Source organism: Protopterus annectens, chromosome 6.part0 (assembly GCF_019279795.1).
Source record: "Protopterus annectens isolate FY-2018-M chromosome 6.part0, PAN1.0, whole genome shotgun sequence".
NCBI lineage: Eukaryota > Metazoa > Chordata > Ceratodontiformes > Protopteridae > Protopterus > Protopterus annectens.
This window is the reverse complement of record NC_056737.1, coordinates 1,055,869,562-1,055,896,532: the sequence shown is the minus strand read 5'-3', so window position 1 is coordinate 1,055,896,532 and position 26,971 is coordinate 1,055,869,562. Positions and strand designations below refer to the sequence as shown.

General features: G+C 42.2%; 1 protein-coding gene across 1 annotated transcript in view; it reads right to left on the bottom strand.

Annotated features, from left to right (window-relative positions):
- Positions 1 to 26,971, bottom strand: part of DCAF4 (DDB1 and CUL4 associated factor 4) — a 693,896-nt gene that overhangs the window by 448,506 nt on the left and 218,419 nt on the right. The gene's annotated exons all lie outside the window — the stretch shown is intronic.

The following is a 26,971-nucleotide window of genomic DNA, read 5'->3' as shown; positions in this document are numbered from 1 at the left end:
TTCCCCACCTCTCTAAGGATCTAGACTCTCTTTCGGAAGGTAGTGGATTCTTAGCAGTAGAGGCCTTCATTCCCTTGGGGCCTTGAGAAATGGTTTCAGGGTCAGCATTATGGCTTTTGTAAAGAAATTGGTGAGAGTTAGGAACTCTGTAGTACCTATCAGGCTTGACTGGGGCAGGAGGCAGGGAATCCGGATTAAGGCAAGCCTCCGAATAAACATCATCAAGTATGTCCAAGACAGGAGGTATCGCCAGAGGTCTGTGTTGAGGTAACAAAAGAAATTCCCTAAGTCTTTTCTTGGAATCAGAAAAGTCTTGGCCTTCCCAATGGAAGTGTTCCCTCAAGGTGTGCAAGGTTTCCCCAAAAGAAAAATCCTCTGGAGGAGATACAGAAGGAATGGACTGCTCTGCATCAGAATCTTCAAAAGGGGAGTACGAGTGTTCCTCTACATCAGAATGTTCTGAAAAAATGGAGCCCTGATCAGAAGAGGGAGAATCTTCCTCCACTCTGGGTCTCTTGTCTGGAGGGGGTTGGGAACCCCTGATAAGAGTAATTAAATCCTCAGCCATTTTAAGCATCTGCTTTTTAGGCATGGGGCCTGGAGATGGGCCCTGTGCCACAGGCCTCTTGGGATGCATGGCTGATTTGGACTTAGTAAAGGCCTTAATGGAAAAGGAAGATGAGGGTCTAAAGACACCATGGGTGGAAGTGGACCTGTCCACATTAGGAGGCTCAGCGCTCACAGTGGCTTTGGTGGTTGTAGTCTGGGTATGGGCCGAGGTACCTGCGGTCTCGGTTACAGAAGACACCACCAAAGAAGTGTCGTCGGTAGTCAGTGGCTGCATAGGCGTCTCGCTGAGAACCGGACCACGTGTAGCCGGTTTTGGCGTGGTGTCGGTGTAGACCGCGGACCTCGCGTGTCGGTCCTTGCGTTTTTTGGACAAAACGGTAGTCGAAGTCTCCGACGACATTTTATAATCAAAGGCTTTACCAAAAAAGTGTTGGGCGAACTCCGCCCGATGCTTAATAGTGCGTTTATTGAAAGTAGCGCAAAAGCGACAGCCCGAGACGTCGTGGTCTGGGCCTAAACAAGGTATGCAGAGGGAATGGAAATCCTTATGCGGTATTTGCTTCCCACAAGAAATACAATTGTTAACTTTTTCTGACATCGGTCTGAGGCAAGAAAAGATTCCCCAACGGGGTACTTAGCTTTAAAGAAGACTTCGGTTTCCAATTTTTCGTAAATTCAGGAGCTGGCCGACCGGCACTTGCGAACTGCTTCTGCTTCGGGCACCGCGCGGCAAAAAAGACTGGAGAAAATGGCGTCGGCTGTGTCTTATATACCCCTGTTGCACTGACGTCAGGAAAGAAAGCGACAACAACCGACGCCGGACCTAGACTTTGGAATTCGGCCGACCGAGGACCCGCCTGATGGCAGAGAACCCATCTGTGATTACTGCAGCTGTATGCACGATGAACGTGTCCCACAAGGCTCAGTCCTGGGACCTCTCTTGTTCGGTATATATTTCTCCGCGGTACAGGCTAACACGGGTGGACTATGGCTGACCAAGTTCGCAGATGACTGCAAACTGGGTGCTGTAATCGACTCTCCGGCTGACACAAGCATCCTCCAAAAGGGTCTCAGAGAGACGGATAACTGGTGCCAGAGCCATGGCCTAAAGCTAAATGCCAAAAAGTGCATAGTCATCCCCTTTGGGAAAAACAAAGTGCCCACAAATTAGCACATAGGTGGTAATCCATTAAGTACGGAAGAAGTAATTAGGGACTTGGGGACCCAAGTAGATAGCAATCTCTCCTTTGACAATCATGTTGCCAAAGTGGTTAGAAAGACCTTTTATATAGCCCACCTTATCATGAAAGGGTTCACATCTAGATCAAGAGAGGTCATTGTGCCCCTCTACTCATCACTTATCAGGCCCATAATTGAGTACAATGCCCCGTTTGAGATATACCTTACCCGACACCTTCAGCAACTGGAAAGACCCCAAAAGTATCTCACCAAGAGGATCAAGGGGCTCAAACAGATGCCCTATGCAGTTCGGCTAAAGAAACTCCAGCTCTACTCAGTTGCGTACCGTCTACTCAGAGGCGATCTGTGTCTGACGTATAAAGCCATGTCCAACCCAGAATTAATGGACATGCTTCACACCTCAGGAAATCCAAATCCCTTAGAGCTACACGCTCCAGGGACTTGAACCTCAGCACAGAAATAAATAGGACATGCTGGAGGGACAGATTCATATCCCAGAGGCTCCCCTCACTCTGGAACAAAATCTCAATCCATGTTAGGCAAAGCCCCTCACTGACCCTCTTCAAGAGAAATCTTGACGAGTGGATGGGAGATTGTAAGTTTACACCTGGGATCTCTTCTGTGTCCCTGCTTGACAGAGGTACAGTAAACTAACCTTAAAAGGGCTACCTTCTGTGACCTACTATACAGAGGCACAGTCAACTAATCTAAAAGGGTGGCGAAAGCCAAACACACTCTGGCTAGGCCTATAAATGCCCTAGGGCAGATAGCCTAGTATCAACCTATGACAATCTGAACCGATGACCAAGTGACCATGACACAAATTGCTACAGTGGAAGCACTGGAAGATACCACAATTATGGTGAAAGCACCTTTAACAAATGCATTATCAAACAGGCAGCTAGTCACCCAATGGCAAAAGACAATGAGATTAGCAATTCATTTGAAAATGGTTTATTTGATATTGAAAGTAACCAAGGCAACACACAAATGTTCTACCTTCCTCCACTTGCACACCTTCTTCAGGTAAAACCTGAAATGATAGTGCATGACCAACACAAGAAGGGCTCTCTCCTCCCTAAAGTCAAGCCCTAAAAAGAAACTAGAAAGATTAATGGACTTGTTTAAATCACTGACATCTAGCAGTATTCTGTTAACTAGGTGTCACATTCCTGACTGCCATCAGGTTGAACAGTAACTGCTCAGAAGTGAGAGTGAAAAGAAAAAAAAAATACATTTAAAGGACAACCACGCTCTCAGACTCAAAAAACATGTTTATTTCATCATGGTTTGGTGTTTCCTACATTTTAACACCACTCTGGGACTAGTTACATGTTTTTATATATTTTTATACATAATTTCTGTGTCTGGCCACACGGGGTTTGGCATATTGAAGGAATTCCAAAAGTTTAGTCTGCATCTATGCATCCCAGTATGCATTGTTCGTCTCAAAAAAAATTGCATCACATTTGCCACTATTTCCCTAGAGCTCCTGTCACTGCACTCATTTACAGGCATTCACTGCTGTGTTGTAGACACTTAGTTTTGGTTAACATTTTATCCTTTCTCAATGACTCCTTTAAACCCAAGCAGTGCAAATGCCACAAAACAGAACTGAAAAGTGCATTTTACTGCTGTTTCTTCTTAGAAATGCTAACTTGAATTCGGGCTTGACAAAAGAAATCTAATTCTTCAAGGTAAGTCCCCTCCCCCTTCACACCTACCTTCCCTAGCTGTCAAAGAGCTAAGGGTAATTTGACCCATTATCTGCATGTGGTTGACAGCTCAGAGCAGTTGACCAGACTAATGTACTGTTTGCTTCTCACAGCCTTTCCTTCCTTACAGTGGGACACTGTTTTGCTGCACTCCTCCTGTCAAATTTAGATCCAAGCTCTATAGCACTGGGAAAAAATCACTTCTTTGCAAAACAAACTCCCAGTTTTTTCCTTACACTGTGGTTAAATAGCTAACAAATGATAGACTATAAAAAATATGTATTTCAAGGACTTGCATGACAGTAGTTGCATGTTTTTTTTTAAGTGGTAATTTAAGAAACTTCATGTAATGTTATGTAGTGTTCTCTATTAATTGTGACAAACATCTGCTTCCTATGTAAAACAATGCAATTAATGTCTATGCATGGTCATTTTTTAAATTATACAGCTGTTACTGTATGTTTGCCTGTACTTTGCACCATGTCCAGGAAGGGAACACGAACACGCGCACACACACACACACCCCTGCGTGCATTCATTCACACACACACGCACGCACGCACGCACGCACACACACACACACAAACACACACACACACACACACACACACACACACACACACACACACACACACACACACACACACACACACACACACAAACACACACACACAAAAAGCTGGAGAAGATGCAGGCAATGAAAACTTTCCTCAAATCCCTCAGATAAATGCAGTCGACAGGGTACACTTACACAAAAAAGGAGTTCCACACAGCATATACCCAGTAATATTAGGGTAAGAGTGGGCTGGGCAAGGCAGCTCTGACATCACAATTTGGGAGGTTCACTGGCTCTTCTATAGAGCATGCAAATCAAGCAGCGCTTACATCACTTTGGGGGAGGAAACGTCCAGGTAACTACAGCAAGAGCTCTGGCAATCATCATTTAACAGCCAGCTAGGGGTTTTTCAACTTGTTTTGCAAAGTGAAAGTAAAACAGTACAGAAAGGTAGGAAGCCTGAGAGGTAAAAAGTATAGTTATGTACACATATCATAAATGTAGATGTTTGAGTGTATTCAATGTTGCAGTCATCACATTTGAGTTATCTGCTTGCAGTAGCCCTCGGTCGGCCTGATTATCAAAGTCTTGTGTCCTGCGTCGGTTGCTGTTTCATCGTCTGTGACGTCAGGTAGTCAGGGGTATAAAGCATGCAGCCGACGCCATTACATCAGTTTTTCTTGCCCCAGATGTCAGGTGCCCCCCTTAATGGGAAGCAATTAAATAAATATATATATATATATATAAATATATATATATATATATATATATATATATATATATATATATATATATATACACACATACACACACAAAGTTATACCTCCAACACAAAAAAATACACCAAAAAACTTTTAAGTATAGTAAAGGAGAATAGAGATATAGCCAAGGAAGTCAGGGGGCTGGAGGGAGGGTAACCAGGACTGCAACAGTGAATACACTCGAACATCTACATTTATGGTAAGTGTACACAACTGTACTATGTTCTTCGTGTTTCACTGTTGCAGTCATCACATTTGGATAGATTCCTAAAGCTAAGGATGGGAGGAGGAATTTAGATAGCATTAGAACCAGCTATAAGGCCCTGCAAGACTGCAGTGGCAAAGCCAGCTCTGGATTTAGAGAAAATTGGCAAATGGTAATGCTTGGTGAAAGTATGTACAGAACTCCAGATAGCAGCTTCTAGGATGTCTCTGGTAGGGACACCTCTGAGAAAGGCCATAGAGGTAGATGCAGCCCTGGTTGAATGGGGTCTAATCCCCTGTGGGATAGGTTTTCCATGGTGCTTATAACAGAAATTAATGCAATGCCCTATCCATTTTGAAATAGTTTGCTTTGAAATAGCCTTCCCTTCTGCCCCTGCAGCAAATGCCACCAGAAGTTGTTCAGATTTCCTTTGAGGGTTAGTCCTGTCCAAGTAAAATCTAAGTTGTCTGTGCACATCTAAGGAATGCAGTATCCGTTCCCCTTTGTTCTGTGGATTAGAAAAGAAGGTTGGCAAATGAATGGACTGATTAAGAGCCACACTGGATACCACCTTGGGCATGAAAGAGGGATTGGTCCTGAGGGACACCCTGTCCACATGAAAGATGATGAAAGGCTCCACTGCCATAAGGGCCTGTAATTCAGATACCCTTCTTGCTGAAGTGACTGCTAAAAGGAAAGCTGTTTTCCAAGAAAGGAATTTTAACTCTACAGTTGCAGCTGGCACAAAACGAGGAAGCGTGAGTTTTTCCAATACAAAATTAAGGTCCCAGGCTGGAGTTGGGGGCTCTCCTGGGTGGTCTTAAGTTTTTGGCCCCTCTGAGGAACTGCTTGAGCAGTGGGTGAGAAAAGAGGGGTGGTTCTGTGTTGTAATGAGCTAAAATGGCTGAGGCGTGAATTATGATAGAGGAAAAGGAAAGGCCCTTGTGAAGCATTTCAGTTAAGTATTGAAGAATTTGAGGTAAACTGGGCGCTGTTGTGGCCATCCCTTAAGTTTGTTTCCAGGCACAGAATATTTTCCATTTTGCAGCATAAGATTTTCTAGTACTAGGCCTCCTTGCCTCCAAAATGACATCCAACACTTGTTTACTGAGGGATGGTAATGGAGAGATTAGGTGATTAGCCAGGCTGCCAGATTCAGGGTTTGAAGCTGGGGGTGCAGAATCTGACTCTCCTGCTTAGACAGCAGGGTAGGCATCTGAGGTAGGTGCCATGGGGCCGGCTGTGACACACTGTTCAAGAGGGGGTACCAGTGTTGGCATGGCCAGTCTGGTGCAATCAGTATCATCCTTGGTTTGTCCTGTTTGAGCTTTAGTAGCACTTTGGAGAGGAGAGGCAGAGGAGGAAAGGCATAAACTGATAGATTTTTCCAGCTGAAGGATAGAGCATCCACTTTCCAAGCTTGTTTGTGGGAAGTCCTTGTGCAGAATTTGTCCAATTGGTAGTTCTGGGGGGAGGCAAACAGGTCTATATCCGGGATCCCCCATTTGTTGATCAACATGTTGAAAATCTTTGGTTCCAGTTTCCACTCGTGTGGGTCCATGAGGTTTCTGCTTAGTTCGTCTGCCAGTGTATTTAGTTTTCCTGGCAGGAATTGAGCCTGTAGATGCACTTGGTAGATCAAGGCTGTGTTCCCCAGAGCCATGGCTAGTCTGCAGAGGGGGTAAGAATGGGTACCCCCCTGCTTGTTTATGTACTACATAACAGTGGTGTTGTCCGTCTTTATCATTAATTGTCCTGGAAGAATGTGGTCCTTGAAGGCTGTCAGAGCATTCTGTACAGCTAACATTTCTTTTTGATTGATATACAGGTGCATTTGACTTGGGTTCCATTTGCCCTGAATGCATTTCCCTGCCAGGTGAGCCCCCCATGCATAGTCTGATGTGTCTGTTGTTAGGGTTTGGGCGGCAGGGGGTAGATTGAATGGTAGTCCCTTGTTCTGGTGGCAGGCCTCTGACCACCAAAAAAATTCTAACCGTAGGCAAGGTATGATTAGGAATCATTGCTTCTAGATCCTGAGAATGTGGACACCATAGGCTTATTAGATACCATTGTTGTTTCCTCATATGCAGTCTTGCATATGGAATTAGTAGAATGCAAGAGGCCGTGAACCCCAGGGCTTGCAGTATTTGCCTTGCAGATAGCAGGTTTTTTGTGGCCACTAGTTTGAAGTAAGTTGTCAAATGAATTTGTTTCTCTGGCATGAGGAAAGCCATCTGGGAAGTTGTATTCAAGCTTGCTCCCAGAAATATAATTTGTTGACAGGGTACCAGATGTGATTTATTTTCGTTTATGGTGTACCCCAGACAAGTTAACACGTTTTGTACAAATGCCAGATGATTCAGAAGTATGACCTGGCTTTCTGCCTGAATTAGACAATCGTTCAGGTATGGGTATATTTGAATATTTCTTTGCCTGCAAAATGCAATGACTGGAGCTAGGCACTTTGTGAATATCCTGGGCACAGTAGATAAGCCAAAGGGCAGTGCAGATAACTGATAGTGCATGCAGCTTGCTTTGAAGCATAGGTATTGTCTGCAAGATTCCCTGATTGGGATGTGCAGGTAGGCTTCCTTTAAATCCAGTGTTGCCAACCAGGACTCTTTGCCTATCATGGGAAGAAACTAGTGAAGAGTTAGCATCTTGAATTTTGAAATCACCAAAAAGGTGTTTAGGATAGAGAGGTCCAGGATAGGACGCCACAAGTTGTCTTTTCTGTGTACCAGGAAAAACTTTGAGTAGAAACCTTGTCCCTTTTCCTCTTCTGGTAGAGTCTGAATAGCCTTTAATCTTAAGAGAGAGAGTACTTGCTTTTGAGCCTCTGCCCACTGATTTGGGGGTAGATCTGGCCAACCGTTTGGGGTTGGTAGAGTGTGGAAGTGAAATCTGTATCCTTGGGAAACTATGTTTAAAACCCATTTGTCCTGGGTAATGAGTTCCCAGTTTTTTGCTTGTAGAGCAATCTTTCCCCCTAAAGGAGCAGTCAGTTGAGAAGTGCTTGGAAGACTTAAAGTTAAGTCATTGAGACAGCTTACCATAGGGGGGGGGGAGAGTCTTACTACTCCCTGATTTGGAAGTGGGAGCCCCCCACTGCTTAGTCCTGTGCATACCCTGGGACTGAAGCCTGGGTGTTCTGCTGGTTCTGGGTTTGAACTGAGAAGGCCTGGATGAGGCAGGAAAGGACTCATTTTTTGAGGGCCAATGTCTACTAAATCTAGGAGGCTGCACTTGTAAGAAATCTTTAACAGTTTGCATTGATTTAGCTTTTTCTTCCATCTTTTTAAGAACAACTTCTGCTTTGTCGCCAAACAGGCGGTCCTGATTTAAGGAAGCATCCAGCAATTTAGTTCATAGGTAAGTACTAGGCTATCGGCCCTGGGGCCTATACAAGCCCAGCCAAAAAGATACCCTGGCTTTTGCCACCCAAGAAAATAATTTTCCTGTGCCATTGTCGAGCAGAGCCACAGAGGTGATCCCCGGGGTGAATTTCCTATTTCCCATTTAATCATCAAGATTTTTCTTGAAGAGTGCTAATGAGGAGCTTTGTTTGATATAGAGAGGTAGTTTATTCCAGAGTATGGGAAGTCTCTGGGACAGGAATCTATCCCTCCGGCATGTTCTATTTATTGTGGTGACAAGGTTTAGGTCCCTAGAGTGTATAGCTCGGAGGGATTGGGATTTCTTTAAGTGGAGTATGTTCAACAGCTCTGAGTTTGACACAGCTTTGTATGTTAGGCAGAGATCACCTCTGAGTAGGCGATATGCGATGGAGTAAAGCTGGAGTTTTTTGAGACGGTCTGCGTAGGGCATCTGTTTGAGGCCAGTAATCCTCTTTGTGAGGTATTTCTGCGGCCTTTCCAGTTGTTGCAGATGTCTTATGAGGTACATAACAAAAGGGGTGTTCTACTCTATAATGGGTCTAATCAGTGATGAGTAGAAGGGAACAATGACCTCTTTTTTTCTGGATGAGAAACTTTTTGTGATGAGGTGTGCCACGTACAAGGATTTCCTGACTACTGTGGCAATGTGATTATCAAAGGAGAGACTACTGTCCACCTGTGTTCCAAGGTCTCTTATTACACTTTTGGTGTTAAGTATACTACTGCCTATGTTGTAGTTCATGGGTACAGAGTTTTTACCAAAGGGGATGACAATGCACTTTTTGGCATTGAGCTTGAGGCCATGGCTTTGACACCAGGCATCTGTCTCAGTGAGGCCCTTTTGTAGGATGTCCACATTGTTAGGAGTTTCGATTATGGCTCCTAGTTTGCAGTCATCTGCGAACTTCGTTAGCCAAAGACCTTCTGTGTTAGCCTGTACTTCAGAGAAGTAGATACCAAACAGGAGAGGACCCAGGACTGAACCTTGTGGTACTCCACTTGTCACTGGTCTGAAGTTGGATTTGGAGTCTGCTACTTTCACAGTGTGGGTTCTGTCAGTGAGCCAGTTGGCAACCCATCTTGTGACATAGGGATTTATACCTAGTTTAGTGAGTTTATCTATAATTCTAGAGTGGGGGATGATGTTGAAAGCCTTGGCAAGATCTAGATTAGGCTGTGTGAACCACGTTACCCTTGTCTACGGCTTTGGTGACTGCTTCAAAGAAGTCTATCAGGTTTTAGGAGACATGATCTGTCTTTTACAAACCCGAACTACGTGGGGTCCAGAGTTTGGAGATTACCAAGGTCTTTGTTTATAAGTTACATGATGATACGTTCCATGGCCTTGCAGACTAGGCTCATCAGGCTAATGGGGCGGTAGTTCCCGGGATCCGTGGTGGCTCCCCCCTTGTGAAATGGGATAACCGTTGCTGTGCACCATTCAGCAGGCACAAAGCCTGAGGTGAGGCTATGATTGAACATGGTACTTAGGTGGGGTGCCAGTTCGTTCTGTAGTTCATGTAGAATGCAGCCTGGGATTTTAACATGATCTGGCAAAGATTGCTCTTTAAGCCAAGCATGCCTTCTAAGTACAGATCCGGTGACAGCAGCCCTGCAAGATGCCGCTAATGAATCAAAACCACATTGCAAAGTATGCTTTCCAACCTGTTCAGCAGAATGTATTAAACCCTGTAAATCCTTATTCTCAGCACAATCAGGAATCAACATAATTTTCTGTTTAAACAATCCAATAATATGCTGCTGATACTTTAACATATGAAACTGGCAATTTAAGGCCCTGATGGCCAAGGTTGCAGAGGTGTATACCTTCTTACCCCATCTATCCAGGGCCCTGGAATCTCTATCAGAGGGGGTAGGATTTCTGGCAGTAGTAGCCTTAATGCCCTTGGGTCCCTGTGAATGGTCTCAGGGTCCGCAGTAGGATTTTTAAAAAGGAATTTATGAGAATCAGGAACTCTGTAATATCCGTCAGGTTTTCTGGGCGCAGGAGGTAGAGTGTCAGGGGCCCAAGTTAGATTCCAAAAAGGCATCGTCAGCAATGTCCAGCACAGAAGGGATAGCTAAAGGCCTGTGTTGGGGCAGGAGTAAGAAATTTCTAAGCCTCTTTTTAGAATCAGAGTAATCCTGACTTTCCCAGTGAAAATGTTCCCTAAGAGTATGCAAGGTTTCACCAAAAGAAAAATCCTCTGGGGGTGAAGCAGAGGGAATAGAGTCCTCTGCATCAGAATCCTCATAGGTAGATAAGGGTAAATCCTGGTCATCAGAGGAGACAGAAATTTCAGAATCCTGGTCAGAAGAATCATAAGCAAATTCATTCCTAGGTCTCTTAGAGGGGGAAGGTTGGCTTCCCCCGATTAAAGTAATAAAGTCTTCAGCCATTCTTATCATTTGTTTTTTAGGCATAGAGGCCTGACCATGCGGTCTGGGCGCCGGTTTCCTAGGCATGGTTTGAGTTTTAGGCCTAGAAGAAAAAGATGGCGTCAGTTTAATATGCAAGTCAGTAGGCCTGAATACACCCTCAGAAGCCGGTGCCCTCAAAGCGGCACCGGACCCATCCAAGGTAGACACATCCGCAGGTTCTGCAGTTGAAGCATCTCCCGGCATACAGGAATGGGTCTCAGTAGAGGCCTGCGAATCTGAAGTAGCGGGTATCAGGGGCTGAGAAAGCACCTCAGTGAATACCGGAAAACTGGCGACTAGCTTAGGAGAGGCATCGTCGGCAGCTTTGGACCTGGATGCCCTGTGTCTGTCTTTATCTTTGCATTTTTTCAGAATGTCGGTAGTCGGGTGGCTTACCGAAGACATATCTGGATAGTCGAACCAACTACCAAAATATTTAGAAGCGAAAATGTACCGACGACAAATAGTTTGTGGTTTAAATAAGGCACAAAATGACAGCGAGGTACGTCGTGGTCAGGGCCTAGGCAAGGAATACAGTACGAATGAAAATCTTTATGAGGTATTTGCTTTCCACAAGAAATACAATTACTGACTTTTACTGACATCGGTCTAGAGCAAGAAAAAGTTTCCCCAAAGGGGTATTTAGCTTTCGTTGAAGACTTCGGTTCTGAAACTCAAAAATGAAAATTTCAGGAGTGGGCCAACCGGCAGTTGTGAACTGCTTCGGGCACTGCACGGCAAGAAAGACTGATGTAATGGTGTCAGCTGCATGCTTTATACCCCTGACTACCTGACGTCACAGAAGATGAAACAGCAACCGATGCAAGACCCAAGACTTTGATAATCAGGCCGACTGAGGGCTACTACAAGCAGATAACCCAAATGTGATGACTGCAACAGTGAAACACGAAGAACATTAGTTGACTGCATTACTTTTTAAAGCTGCAGTAATGATTTTTTGTGGCTGTATCAAACAATGGGGACTAAAAGAGACAGCAGGTTGAGCAATCTGCTTTAATATCCCGTTGTTATCCTTTAAGAAAATCATTTCAGCTGAGCAAGAAATGCAACTTTTTGCATTTCTTGTTTAGCTTTTTACATTCTTACACTTAATATGCTTAATTGTGACACTGAATATCACATGTTTAGTACAGCTATTAACTTACAGCAGAGCAAAGCACTGTGTGGTCTGTTTTTCAAGAGCTACTTGCTTGAATGGGACAAGGCAACCCACATTAGTGCTGTAGGCACAATTAACAAATACAGCAAAACCATAACTGTTAACATTAATGATTTAAGATGAAACATGGCATCACCTTTGGGAGGAAGTCTATCCTCTTCTAAGGGAAAACCAATACTTGTGAAATTAAAGTTTCCCAGAAATAACAGTCGGTAGCTAACATATCTTGTAACCAGAGACATTGGCCACAAAGAAGAATATCTTTCCAGAAAAACTTCAAAGCCACAAAACCATTTGGTTTGAAAAGGGGATGGGCTGACTGGTAGGTCACAAACTAAGTTCAAGTCCCAAGTAAGGGAAGAATTCTTCAAAAGAGAGCAGTGTTTCAGAACCCCTTTAAGGAACTGCTTCACTAGCAGGTGCTGACCAAAGTTCTACCCTCTAGAAAGTTAAGAAGTCCAGAAATGTCAATATCATGCACTGTGAACACTAAATAACCAAAAATTCAAGCTAGAAACGTATCTCCCATAAATCAAAGCTATATGTAAGCTAAATGACTGAGGTGGTGCATAATACATATTTGTCTAGATGGACAACCTTTTCTGCTCAAGGAAAGGCTTTATGGGGGGGCTTCATTCACTTCCAAAAATCCTGCTGGGAGGTTTGGCAGAAGAAGAGAGTCTAAATAAGCAGGCAAGTCCTGTACTGGATATGGTTCTTTCCCTAATGAAGGAGGACTTTCCTGGAGTAGTTTGCTGTGTTGCTAGGGACCAAAGGCCCAGACAAGACATCCTTTTAAGTCATAGATGGACAGCGTGCATAAGCACCTATTCTGATTTTTATTTCAACTATTTTTAATTTTTTTCTGTAAAGCAGGGAATCATATACAAAAGTAAAAATGAGCAGAGAGATCTCTACGTTATAAGACAGAACACATTTACTATCCACTCTCCCTTGCTCAGATAAAGCAAACAGAAAAGGGGGGCCACCTAAAATGGCTACATTTCTGGGGTAACCCACTCCTGGTAGATACTGACCAGACAGGGTTCCCTTTTCCTTAGCTTCAGGAGAGGTCTGAAGCTGTGACTGAGGGAGCCTGACAATGCATTCCCTTCATCCAGGATGTGACTGGCTGTCAGAGTGATGTCCTGGTCTAGAGCTCACTCACAAATTCACACATCCACTCAACACAGGGCACAAGTGCATGTTACCCTGTCTGTCCAACTACCACACTACAGCCTGATCATCAAACTGAAATGAAGATTTGGTCTGATCTGATCTCAACACCCTTTCCAGAGCTTTTAGGGTGAGGAACAATGCCTGTTGGTCCAAATGGTTTATGTGAAACCCCCATTCCTGGCAGTCCACTTTCTCTAAACAATGAAAGAATCCTGATGAGCTCCCAACACAGTAGCAGTGTCCATTATGATGATGACCCGCAAATGGCTCTAATGTGAAAAAGGAAGGACCATATTAAGAGGGCTGGGAACCACTCACTTTTCTACAGCGTACTGACATGGTGTCAGCAAAAAGTCCATAGGTTTTGTAGCTAATGCCACCTCATAGTCCAGTGCTACACCCACAAATTCTGGACTATAAATGGAGCAGTGAAAAATGATGTCTGTTATAAATAAAAAGAAGCACAGAAGGATCTGAGCTTACCCCCCCCCCCATATCCCACTGTAAACTCATCCAAGTAGCTAAGGTTATAATTTCCTGGCCTCACTTTGCAGATAGGAAGGACAGACACGGAAGCGTTTCCAGTTTTACACCAGTAAAGGTAATCCTCTGAGCTGGACCAGAAAAAATTCTCTACGTTTACAGAGACTGCCAGAGTATGCAGCCATGTAAATGACCAAGCCAAGGACATGACCAGGGAGCCCTTATGAGGCCGCTGACAGAAAATCATCTAGTTAAGGGAACAAAATAATTTCCTTCTCCTACAAGGCCTCTGCCACACTGACTAGGATCTCAGTAAATACTCTGGGAAAAGAAGATGGCTCAAATGGTAACAGACTGCATTGAAAGTGAAATGCAACCAAGGAGAATTGAATGAACTTCCTGTGCAGACTTCACACAATCATGTCCCAAACTATCATGTTCAGTGACACCATTTAAGCACCCTGCAGCAGCAGAAACACAACCCCGTAAACACCATCTGGAGTTTGATGTACCAGATATGGGTAGTGAAATCACATCCTGTTCTGGAAGGAAATCTCCCATCACTATCTGGACAAACAGAATGCAATAATAAACTTCTTTGCCTTTCTTCAAAAGAACAGGCTCTAAAGCCCCTTTGCACAGTAGAGTCCAAGCCTGCACCAGAAGCCTTGCAGAGACTGCCTGGTGCCTAATCAGGGCTCCTTCCAAGGGTTGATTTACTAACTGCAAGATATGGTCACATATAAACACAAGCTGACTCCATTGACATCTGATGAATGCTCTCCAACAAGGGGCAAACTTGGAGATTTGACCTCCTATGGGGGAGGTCCTTGGGAATTAGTCAGAAATGAGGGTTTTGCACCAGCAAACAAAGTCTTGGGAGGCAACAACACTCGATACTTAGGTCCCTTGTCATTTTAGAGAGGGTCTTTTTGGAATACTGTGCTGGCCTAAAAGACAAAGACACATTTTTCCCTGAAGACAAAAAAGGGTCAAAACTAGCATTAAAAAGTGAAACAGCTACACTAGTGATTACAGTGTCCTGCATAGTGACATGCATAAAATATCAAAATGGATGCAGAAACTAAAGCAACATGGAAGAAAGAAACCCAGACAGTTCCAGCAGTAGTAGGAGCAACAGGGTTAATACAAAAACAAAAAGGGGAAAATAAAGAAAATTCAGTCATATTTATATACGTTGCTAATTACAAGTAACACTAACTATATGAATGACAGAAAGTGGCAATTCTACGTACACCATGAGTGACGACAAGAGCAACCTTTGTAAGCAACAAAGACTGAATCAAGACTAATTTCATGCAAATTAATTGTTCTCTAACTTCAGAATAGGTCCTTCCTGCCGTTCTATTTAAAACCCTAAACATTTACAAAAATAAAGAGTGAGGTAAATGGCATCAGACAGACCCTCCCCTATTGTTAGTGTCCGTTTGTTCTTTTGCAGGTCTTCATCTAGGATGTGGGAAGTCCACAGAAAGGTTTGACTAAGCTCATCTTTAGCAAATGAGATTCTGAGCCATTCCTTTTGATGTTGGTACAGTTCTGAATCTGATTGCTTAGTCACAGCATCAGCACAGTCAAAGCTACAGTAAACTATGTGGAAACCAAGTAATGAAGTACAGTAAATGTCTATTCAATGGCCTCAATGAATACATATTTATTTTATTTATCCTTTGTTAAATGACTAGGTTAGTTCCACTAGGCTAGTGGCCTCTTTTCAGGGGAGACCTTAGATGGTATTTACATTACACATGTGTTAGAAGGGAAAAGTACACCCCCTTCCAAGTATCAACTACAGAAAAACTGAAAATGTGTTAAGCCAAGATATCATAAGATAAATCCTAATAGTGTCCCACTGCAGAAGGTCTCCAGAGTCAGAAAACAGTTCCTTAATTATGACAAGACCTGTTTTTCACACTTTGGAAATGCAGCCTCTGAGTCATTGCCTTAATTCACATTACTTTCATCAAATGATGTACACTGCAAAGACACTTGTGGTGAAGGTCAGAGTGACTTGTGAATGACAATAAATTATACTAGAATTTGCATTTTAGAACTCCATTATAGACTGTATGAAAAATCAACTGCCTAAGAAGACATACAGATTTGCATAAGTGGTTCGTCATCCTTGATCAATGCAAAAGAGGGTAATTTCCCTTTCCTGCAGTGCAGTGCTGCTGTAGCTGATCATAAACCCATGAGTACAATTCCAGTTTTAAACACGTATTTCAATTAAAATCTCAGAACGCAAGCTACAGAGTTCTAAGATGTGGAGACCAAATGGCTGAAAATCCAGACTTACATATACTTAATCGAAATTAGCATTTCTCAGAATATTCCCTTTTCCTTGAAGTATGGCAATCTCAGGGTTGATGTACATAAAGTTGGAGGTGTGGGGACTTGCTCCCCACGACAGGGGGTGCAGAGGGGCTTGTCCTCCTGCAAAAATTAAATTTAAAGGCGAAGAGTGATGTTCAATACTCAATCTTCTGTATTTACAGGGTTTTTTTCTGTGTTTTGGGACTCCAAAAGCACACATACTTACACTGTGAACAATTTATTACCTTATAATGCACCACTAAGTGGTCTTTTTAAAAAAGATCAGAATGAAAATCTGCTGGCATATGCATACATATTTAATGTGAAGTTTGCTTTCAACAAATTAAATGTGTCAATTTTCTCAAAATATTATAACAATAAGCAATTAGTGTGGTGCCATGCAGCTGCAGAAAACACAACACAATCCTCTGTTTATGATAAAAGCTCCCATGAGTGAATGACACAGAAAAATCACAAAGAAATCAAGAAATCTACTTTGGATACCATTATTCAAACGGCAGCAGATTACAGCAAAGGCAAACAGGAATCAGCTTGACATCTGCGAGATACTGTACTGACACTGACAGCCCTATGCAACGGCTACAAAAGGATTTATGAAAAACTGAAATGAAGGCAAGTCTTCTAAATGCAAGGTTTGAACAAAAAAGTGGGTAGTCAAAGGCCTTCTTAGCACTGAGAACATAAACATATGTGCCATAAATTAAAAGTACAGTTGTGTACACTTACCATAAATGTAGATGTTCGAGTGTATTCACTGTTGCAGTCATTACATTTGGGTAATCTGCTGGCAGGTTGCCCTCAGTCGGTCTGATTAACAAAGTCTGGAGTCCTGCATCAGTTGCTGTCCCTTCTTGCATGATGTCAGGGGTATAAAACATACAGCCGACGCCATTTTCATCAGTTTTTCTTGCCCCAGATGTCAGGTGCCCCCCATTTGGGGGGCACCTGACATCTATATAAAATTAAAACTGTACTTTTAATTTATGGCACATATGTTTATGTTCTCAGTGCTAAGAAGGCCTTTGACTATATATATATATATATATATATATATATATATATATATATATATATATATGTATATATATATATGTATATATGTATATGTATATATGTATATGTATATATGTATATATGTATGTGTATATATATATATATATATATATATATATATATATATATATATATATATATAATTTACAAAAAAATATACCTACAAATAAAAGCAAATACACTAAAAAGGCATTTGAGCATAGTAAAGGAAATAAGAGGTATAGTAAGAGAAAAACAGGGGGCTGGCAGGTGGGTAAACCGGACTGCAACAGTGAATACACTTGAACATCAACGTTTATAGTAAGTGTACATAACTGTACTATGTTCTTCGTGTTTCACTGTTGTAGTTATTACATTTGCGTAGAATCCCAAAGCTATGGTTGGGAGGATGGAATTATACAGCATTAGGAGCAGCTAAAAGGCCCTGTAGGATAGCAGTGGCAAAGCCTGCTCTGGATTTAGAGGAGAGGTAAATGGTAATGTTTGGTGAACGTATGAACTGAGCTCCAGCTAGCAGCTTCAAGAATGTCTCTGGTAGGAACCCCTTTGAGAAAGGCTGCAGAAGTAGATGCAGTCCTGGTAGAATGGGATGTGATCACTTTGGGGACAGGTTTGCCATGGTGCATGCAGCAGAAATGAATACAATGGCTTATCCATTTTGAAATAGTCTGCCTTGAGATAGCCTTTCCCTCTGCCCCTGCAGCAAATGCCACCAGTAATTGTTCAGATTTTCTTAGAGCCTTTGTCCTGTTTAAGTAGAATCTTAGTTGTCTGTGTACATCCAATGAATGCAAAATCCGCTCACCCTTGTTCTGTGGGTTTGGGAAAAAGGTTGGCAAATGAATGGTCTGATTAAGAGCCACACTAGATACCACTTTAGGCTTTATGGATTTGTCCTGAGAGCCACCCTGTCCGGGTAAAAGATAATGAAAGGCTCCACTGCCATGAGAGCCTGTAGTTCTGAAATCCTTCTAGCTGAAGTGACTGCTAAAAGAAAAGCTGTCTTCCAAGAGAGAAATTTTACGTCTGCAGTAGCAGCTGGTTCAAAAGGAGGTAGAGTGAGTTTTTCCAACACAAAATTGAGGTCCCATGCAGGAGTTGGTGCTCTTCTGGGAGGTCTTAAATTTTTGGCCCCTCTGAGGTACTGCTTTAGCAGGGGATGAGAAACGAGGGGAGGCTCTGTGTTGTAATGAGTTGAAATGGCAGAGGCATGGATTTTTATGGAAGAGAAAGATAGGCCCTTGTGAAGCATCTCAGTTAAATATTGCAGAATCTGAGGAATATTGGGCATTGCTGTGCTTATTCCTTGTGCTTGGTTCCAGGCACAGAATCTTTTCCACTTATCAGCATAAGATTTTCTAGTACTAGGCCTTCTAGCCACCAAAATGACATCCATCACAGGTTTGCTGAGAGATGTAACTGGAGAAATTAGTTGATTAGCCATGCTGCAAGGTTCAGAGTTTGGAGCTGAGTGTGCAGAATTTGATAGTTCTGCTGAGACAGTAGACAGGGTGTCTGAGGCAGGTACCACGGAGGAAGTTGTGACATATTGCGTAGGAGCGGGTACCAGTTTTGGTGAGGCCAGTCTGGAGCAATCAGAATCATTTTTGTTTTTTCCTGTTTGACTTTTAGTAAGACCTTGGAGAGTAGAGGCAAAGGGGGGAGGCATAGACTGATAGGTTTTTCCAGCTGAAGGATAGAGCATCCACTTTCCAAGCTTTCTTGTGATGAATTCTTGTGCAGAATTTCCAACTGATGTGTGTCAACATGCGGAAGATTTGTGGATCCAGTCACCATTCATGTGGGTCCATAAGATTCCTGCTTAGTTAGTCTGCCAGAGTATTTTGCTTTCCTGGCAGGAATTGAGCTTGTAGATGTATTTGGTAAGTCAAGGCCGTGTTCCACAAGGCCATAGCCAGTCTGCAAAGGGGGTAGGAGTGGGTACTCCCCTGCTTATTTATGTACCACATGACTGTGGTGTTGTCTGCCTATCAGTAGTTGTCCTGGATGAAGTTAGTCCTTGAAGGCTGTCAGAGCATTATGTACAGCTAGCATATCTTTCTGGTTGATATGTAAGTGCATTTGATCTGGGCTCCATTGGCCCTGAATGCATCTCCCTGCCAGATGCGACCCCCCCCCCCCCAAGCGTAATCTGATGTGTCTGTAGTCAGGGTTTGGGTGGCAGGGGGGTGGAATGAATGACAGTCCCTTGTTTTGGTGACAGGCCTCTGCCCACCATAGGAACTCTTGCTGAAGGCAAGGAATGATAGGAATCATTGTTTCCAGGCTGTGACAATCTTGACTCCATAAGCTTTTTAGGTACCACTGAAGATTCCTCATATGCAGACTTGCATATGGAATTATTAGAATGCAGGAAGCCATGAACCCCAAGGCCTGCAGAATTTGTCTTGCAGATAGCTGGGTTTTTGTGTTCACTTGTTTGAAGTAAGTCATCAATTGCTTTTGTTTTTCTGGTGTGAGGTAAGTCATCTGTGCAGTTGCATTCAAGCTTGCACCCAGGAATGTAATTATTTGAGAGGGTACCAGTTGTGATTTCGTTTCATTTATGGTGTACCCTAGACAAGTTAAAAGCCTTTTTACAAATGCCAGATGCTTTAGAAGAGTGTTCTTGTTTTCTGCCTGAATTAGACAGTCGTCCAGGTAAGGATAAATCTGAATGTTTCTTTGTCTGCAAAAAGCAATTACTGGTGCCAGGTACTTTGTGAAGACCCTGGGCGCAGTAGATAAGCCAAAGGGCAGTGCAGAGAACTGGTAATGCAAACAGCCTGCTTTGAAGCGGAGGTATCTTCTGCAAGATTCCCTGATTGGAATATGCAGCTAAGCCTCTTTTAAGTCTAGAGTTACGTACCAGGCATCCTTGCCTAGCATAGGCAGTAACTGTTGTACAGTCAGCATCTTGAATTTTGGAATGTCCAGAAATGTGTTTAGAATGGATAAGTCCAGAATTGGACGCCATGATTTGTCTTTTCTGGGTACCAGGAAAAGTCTTGAATAAAAACCTTGTCCCTTTTCCTTCTCTGGTACTGGTCGGATAGCCCCCATATTCATGAGGGACATAACCTGTTTCTGGGCCTCTGCCCACTGATTTGGAGGCAGATCTGTCCATCCTTCTAGGACTGGCAATGTGTGGAAATTAAATCTGTATCCCTGGGATACTATATTTAAAACCCACTTATCCTGGGTAATTAGTTGCTAATTTTGCACATGAAAGGCCAGTTTTCCCCCCAAAGTGGCTGCCAAAAGATAAGTGCTTGGTGATTGCAGAGGAAAGTCATTGAGACTGCTTACCGTAGGAAGGTGCCTTGTTACTTCCAGATTTGGAGGTGGGAACACCCCATTGTTTTGTTCTGTAAGTTCCTTGTGACTGAAACCTGGAGCCTTTGGAGTGTCTGGGTTTGACCTGAGTGGCTCTGGTGAGTACTGGAAGGAACCAATTTTTAGTAGGCCAGTGCCTACTGAACCTGGGTGGCTGCACTTGTAGGAAATCTTTTACAGTTTGCATAGATTTAGCTTTATCTTCCATCTTTTTCAAAGCTTCTTCTGCCTTATTACCAAATAGACTGTCTTGTTGTAAAGGAGCATCCAACAATTTTGCTTTAACATGAGCAGGCAGATTTTGCTCCTTGAGCCAAGCATGCCTTCTTATCACAGATCCAGTTACAGCGGCCCTGCAGGAGGCCTCCAAGAAATCAAAACCACATTGCAAAGTATGCTTTCCAACTTGTTCAGTTGAATGCAATAAATCCTGCAACTCTTTATTTTCCACACAGTCAGAAATCAACATAATTTTCTGTTTATGGAAGGCCATGACATGCTGCTGATATTTAAGCATATGAAATTGACAGTTTAAAGCTTTGATTGCCAAGGTTGCACACTTGTAAACCTTCTTACCCCATCTTTCGGGCACCCTGGAATCCCTATCAGAAGAGGTAGGATTTTTAGCAGTTGAAGCCTTAATGCCTTTGGGACCCTGAGAAATGGTTTAAAGGTCAGCAGTAGGGTTTTTATAAAGGAATTTGTGGGAGTCAGGAACCCTGTAATATCTGTCTGGCTTATTAGGAGCCGGAGGCAGGGAATCAGGAGCCATGCTGGATTCTGAGAAAACATCATCAACAATGTCTAGAACATGAGGTATAGCCAAAGGCCTATGCTGAGGTAGAAGAAGGAAATCCCTAAGCCTCTTTTTAGATTCTGAGAAGTCCTGACTCTCCCAGTGAAAGTGTTCCCTTAAGATATGCAAAGTTTCTCCAAAAGAAAAATCCTCAGGAGGAGAGGCAGAAGGGATGGAATCTTCTGCATCAGCATCCTCATAAAGTGGAATAGATAATTCCTGATCAGAAGAGGAATCAGAAGAAATATAAACCTGATCTGATGGCTCATAGTCAGTGCCTTGCCTACGCCTCTTAGCAGGAGGGGGATGGGAACCCCTGATCAAGGTAATTAAATCCTCAGCCATTTTGATCATTTGTTTTTTAGGCATAGGGGCCTGTGCACGTGGCTCAAGCGTCGTTTTTTTGGACATAGAAGTTGATTTTGGCCTAGGTTTTAAAGATGGCGTTGGTTTAATATACAAATCTTTAGGCCTGAAAACACCCTCAGAAGCCGATGCCTGCTCAGCGGCTCCGGACCCATCTAAGGTAGAGACAGCCGCGGGTTCAATACTTAAAGCGTCTCGCGGCATATAGAATGGGTCTCAGTAGAGGCCTGCGAATCAAAAGTAGTGGGTATCAGGGGCTGCGAAAGCGCCTCACTGAGTACCGGCGTCTGGCTTAGGAGAAGCTTCGTTGTCGGTTTTAGACCTCAATGGTCTGTCTCTGTCTTTTTCTTTGCGTTTTTTGTGTATTCAGGTAGTCGGATTGTTAACCGACGAGACTTCTGGATAGTTAAATCTTGAACCAAAATATTTTGATGCAAAAATATACTGACCCTTAATAGTGCGTTGATTAAATTTAGCACAAAACCAATCGCAAGGCACATTGTGGTCAGGGCCTAGGCAAGGAATACAGTACAAATGAAAATCCTTATGAGGTATTTGCTTCCCACAAGTGATACAATTATTAACTTTTACTGACATCGGTAAAGAGCAAGAAAAAGTTTCCCCAACGGGGTACTTAGCTTTAGGTTGAAGACTTCAGTTCTGAAACTCGAAAACGAAAATTTCCGGAGTTGGCTGACTGGCACTTGTGAACTGCTTCTGCTTCTGGCACCGCGCGGCAAGAAAGACTGATGAAAATGGCGTCGGCTGCAGGTTTTATACCCCTGACGACCTGACGTCATGGAAGAAGGAACAGCAACCGACGCAGGACCCTAGAATTTGTTAATCTGGCCGACTGAGGACAACCTGCCAGCAGCTTACCCAAATGTAATGACTGCAACAGTGAAACACAAAGAACATCTTGTTTCAAAGAAACTGATTGAATACCAAATTTTGTAAGGACATGGTAGCAGTGTTTCCATACTTGGTCAGGACTATTTAAAAGTAACACTGATAGAAAATATCCCCAAACAGAACTCTTGCATATAAAGACTGCAACAAAAAATGTGAATTCAAAAGAACTCAACAACGTCAGGTGCTGAAGAACCCCTTCTGTGGTGGTTTTAGAGCACAGAAAATACCTCCCTTAATACTTTAGCACAATTAAAGATAGAAAGTAATAGCAGTCTCATAGGGGACTACAGTTACCCAAACACCAAACTGGGAAAATTACTATACTATTAACAAGCACTCCTACATATTACCAGATTTCTTTAATTGAAATACCATAGAACAAAGTGTTCGTAGTCTAGCCAGGGGTAATAGCATTGATACTATCACTGCAAAACTGCATTCAGCTGTTCTTGCCCTACGGTTCTCCATTTGTTGCTAAACTCTGATCAGGATTTCACCATATTTAATCTAAAAACATAGGAAGTATTTCCTGCTTTTTACACTATGCTAAATGTAGCAATATAAAAATAAATGGGTCTATCTGAAAATATCGAAAGCCCACAATATCGAATCCCACATCGTCGAGATGAAATCAACAAAAACTCACTTCAGTGCAAGACTTGATCAGCGAATCTTTTCCCAGGGTAAATAACCTGTTGGCCAACAAGGTGAACTTTGCTCTTTTCCCAACTGTAGTATGATCTTGGAGTTGTATATTTAGTTGGTGGGGCAGGCCCCCACCTGGCTGGGTTAGGGATGGTGCAGTTTCATTTTTCTGACTTTTGGTATGAGTGATTACTTACCCTGGGAATAGATTTGCCCATCTGGTCTTTCGCTGAAGTAAATTTTCATTGATTTCATCTCGACAATGTGGGATTCGATATTGTGGGCTTTCAATGTTATGAAGTAGACTCAAATAAACATACTACTTGTTAACAGTCATGTTAACAAAATGTATCCAAAATGTATACTGATGAGACACTCAAACACTGGTAAACTTAAGAATAAACCACAATGATAGCACTACAAGGTCAATGAACTATATTATAATATATATATATATATATATATATATATATATATATATATATATATATATATGTATATATATTAGATCTAGGACTTTTGATTGAAAGATCAAATGTCCAAATCCATAATTACCATACACACTTTAACGAAAGTGCTTTCACTGAAAAAGCGCTTTCGTTAAAGTATGTTTAAAAAAAAAAAAAAAAAATTAAACAGCTGCTATGGAGGGGGCAAGCCCCCTGCACACCCCCCTACTTTAATATTCTAACTCCGAGGTTGCACTACAGTGGGGAAAAGGGAATCTTCCCTTATCCGCACCATAGTACGACCAGCACAACAAGCATACTTACCCAAACGTTCTGCTTCGGTGAACAGCACTTTCGGTTAAGTATGCTCAGTGATTTATGTTTCGGTGGATAGTGCAGTCGGGGATCTGTATGGATCCCATATATATATATATATATATATATATATATATATATATATATATATATATATATATATATATATACACACACACACACACATGTATATTATATAAAAAAAAAAAAAAATATATATATATATATATATATATATATATATATATATATATATATATATATATATATATATATATACATATATATATATATATATATATATATATATACGTATGTATCACTTTCAGAACCCACCCAAAGTCCATAAATACATTCTCCTTAAACAAAATACAGAGAGACCTTACTAAACTGATCAAACTGGCCAGATCAGACTATGAAACCAGGTAGGCATCTAAAACAGACAGGGATGATAAGATGTTCTTTACCTGCACAGAAAACTGAATGAACCTCAATTAACTGCAGATTAAATGTCAAGCAAACACTGCACCAACTTCAAAAAATCTACAGCTGTAATTATTATGCCCCTGTGCACAGAGGGGCAAATTAACACTGTTATTTAAATGTACTGGAAAACTAATGACTCCTCAATCAACTGCAGAGGTAATGTCAAACAAATTATGTGCAAACATCAGCAAAATGTAAAGTTAAGTGCTACACACCTCAACACTACAAAGTTAAAAACCCTAGGTCCATGGGTCCTGACATTATTCATACAGGACGCACATTAACACAGTTTGAATTCAATGCATCCTGCATCTAAGGGGAGGTGAGACAGTAGTGAAGTGGATAAATTGTGTTTATTTCCATTTTTGTTTGTTTTGCCTTCTGAAGCTCAGCATTCTGCTCCATAGGCACTTCAGATTCACAGTCACAGACTTGCTCATTTGCTTCCCTTTCTTTTTTAACAAAAGTTTACCCATATTTCTCCTTTTTCTATACCTCAGAAGCTTAGTACAGTTTAGTAGCACCTTGCTCACTGGCCTCTATAAAGCTTTCGGTTTAGAATGACTAGTTTTATTTTTCTCTTTTCCCTCACGATATGTTTCTTATTCAGTATTTATTGGGGCTGGGGGGGTATCAGTTGACTCTGCTACAACTTTACTACTTCTTGATAACTGTTTATTGCCAACTCATCTTGTAGGGTTCTTTGTTCATTCATTAATAAAATGTGCCATGATTTTAGTCATTCAACTTCTGTGCATGTAGTCTTGCAAATATTTTACTCAGTTTTATTTTGTAAGATGTACTTGAGATCTTATAACCTAGTACAATTAGGGTATGTATCGTAACAAATCAGATTTCTTAATACAGACCTCAAAGCAGCAGCATTTTTCTTCCTTGAAGCTAACCATTGGCTGCCATCAGTGCTCTTCCTTATCCAGTAGGTCTACTGGGGATGCCTTCATGACTGCAGGCTTACTCTGACCCATGCTCGGGGTTGGTGAGGAGATCAAGGTACCCTGGCACAGTCATTCTGCTGCTTTGGGGGGGGGGGTCTTCTTTATGCCCTAACGTTCTCCTCTCCCCCTGTGCACATGCTTGTAGTTCCCATGTGCAGACATGAAATGGGGACACGTGGCATAATACCCCACCTCTGTGGAGACCTAGACAATGCCCCCTGCCTATTCCCACTGACAGACATGTCTCCATGTGCATCCCCAGCCTCCAACAGGGATTCAACACAACGAACCTGCAGGTGCACACCCCACTCAGGGCAGACACACCCTGAGATGCCAATCAAGTCCAAGTCGCCTGGGCCGTAGTCAAGGCTTTACACCTCTATCTCATGGGGGTGGCTTAAGCAAAGTTTCAAATGGAGAAACAATAAAAGTGTCCATAAATTTTAAACACTAAATCTGAAAATGTGTTGGCATAGACAAACTGAATCTAAGTATCTAAACTTTACTGAAGACATACAGTAACTACTTTATAGCATCACAGTACTGCTGAATGTGACCAAACTTAATTCCTTTATTATAGCAATTGATTAAAGTTATCACCCTTCAGATGGACAGCAACAAATTAGATGTATTCACCTCTAAAAATCAAATAAAGCAAGCACAACAGAATATTAACATTTAACATAGTTACACATGTACACCCTCACTGATGCTTTCATTTTTTCCCCTTTTTGAGTCTTGTGGTAAAAGGCAGAAAACTGACTGAACACTACTCGTGTATGTAATTGTTCAAAATGAATCATAAAAAAAACTTACATGTATGCAATAACAGAATCTCCCGCCCTCTGCCCTTCTTATCCCACCTGGATCACTTGCAGATCTGTGTGACTACCCATAATGAGACAAGAAAAAATAAGGGCATAATTCCTTGTTCTACTCCTGAAAATCAAATCAAAACAAAACTTAGTGCACCAACTCTTTGATGGTCAGGAATAACACTAGTACAGTAAAATAAACACAGATTAACAGCAGGAAACACTCTACCCCTTGTACCCTTGCTAATCAAGGTGCAAACAGACATTGTGAGAAAAGTAATCCTTCTGGCAATTATTGGTAATAACAAAAAGTGGTGCAATGTTGTCAAAAATGAACACCTTTCCCATGTGGAAGTACGACCTCACAGGATACTTACAATTATGAAAGACTATGCAAGGAGGGCAAAGCCTCCCCTACAAAACCACCTATACTTTGTGTTGTTTTGCAAGCTTACCTTTTATACCTCCCCTACAAAACCACCTCCATTTTGTGTTGTTTTGCAAGCTTAGCCTTTATACCTCCCCTACAAAACCACCTCGACTTTGTGTTGTTTTGCAAGCTTAGCCTTTTATACCTCCCCTATTATCATATTCCGAGTGGCAGTAGCATGCCCTACCCCATTTGAAACCCTCCGTGTAAGAAAACCTCCATATGAGCTCTCCACTCTCCCTCTGGAAAAAATACTTGCCCTTCTTTAAAACAGAATTAATCCACCAGCTGTCAGTCCGCACTTCTGATCTGCTCATGTCCAAGGCTGACTGCAGTCTGATACACACACCCATGTACACAGACACAATCCACATTTGAAATACCAA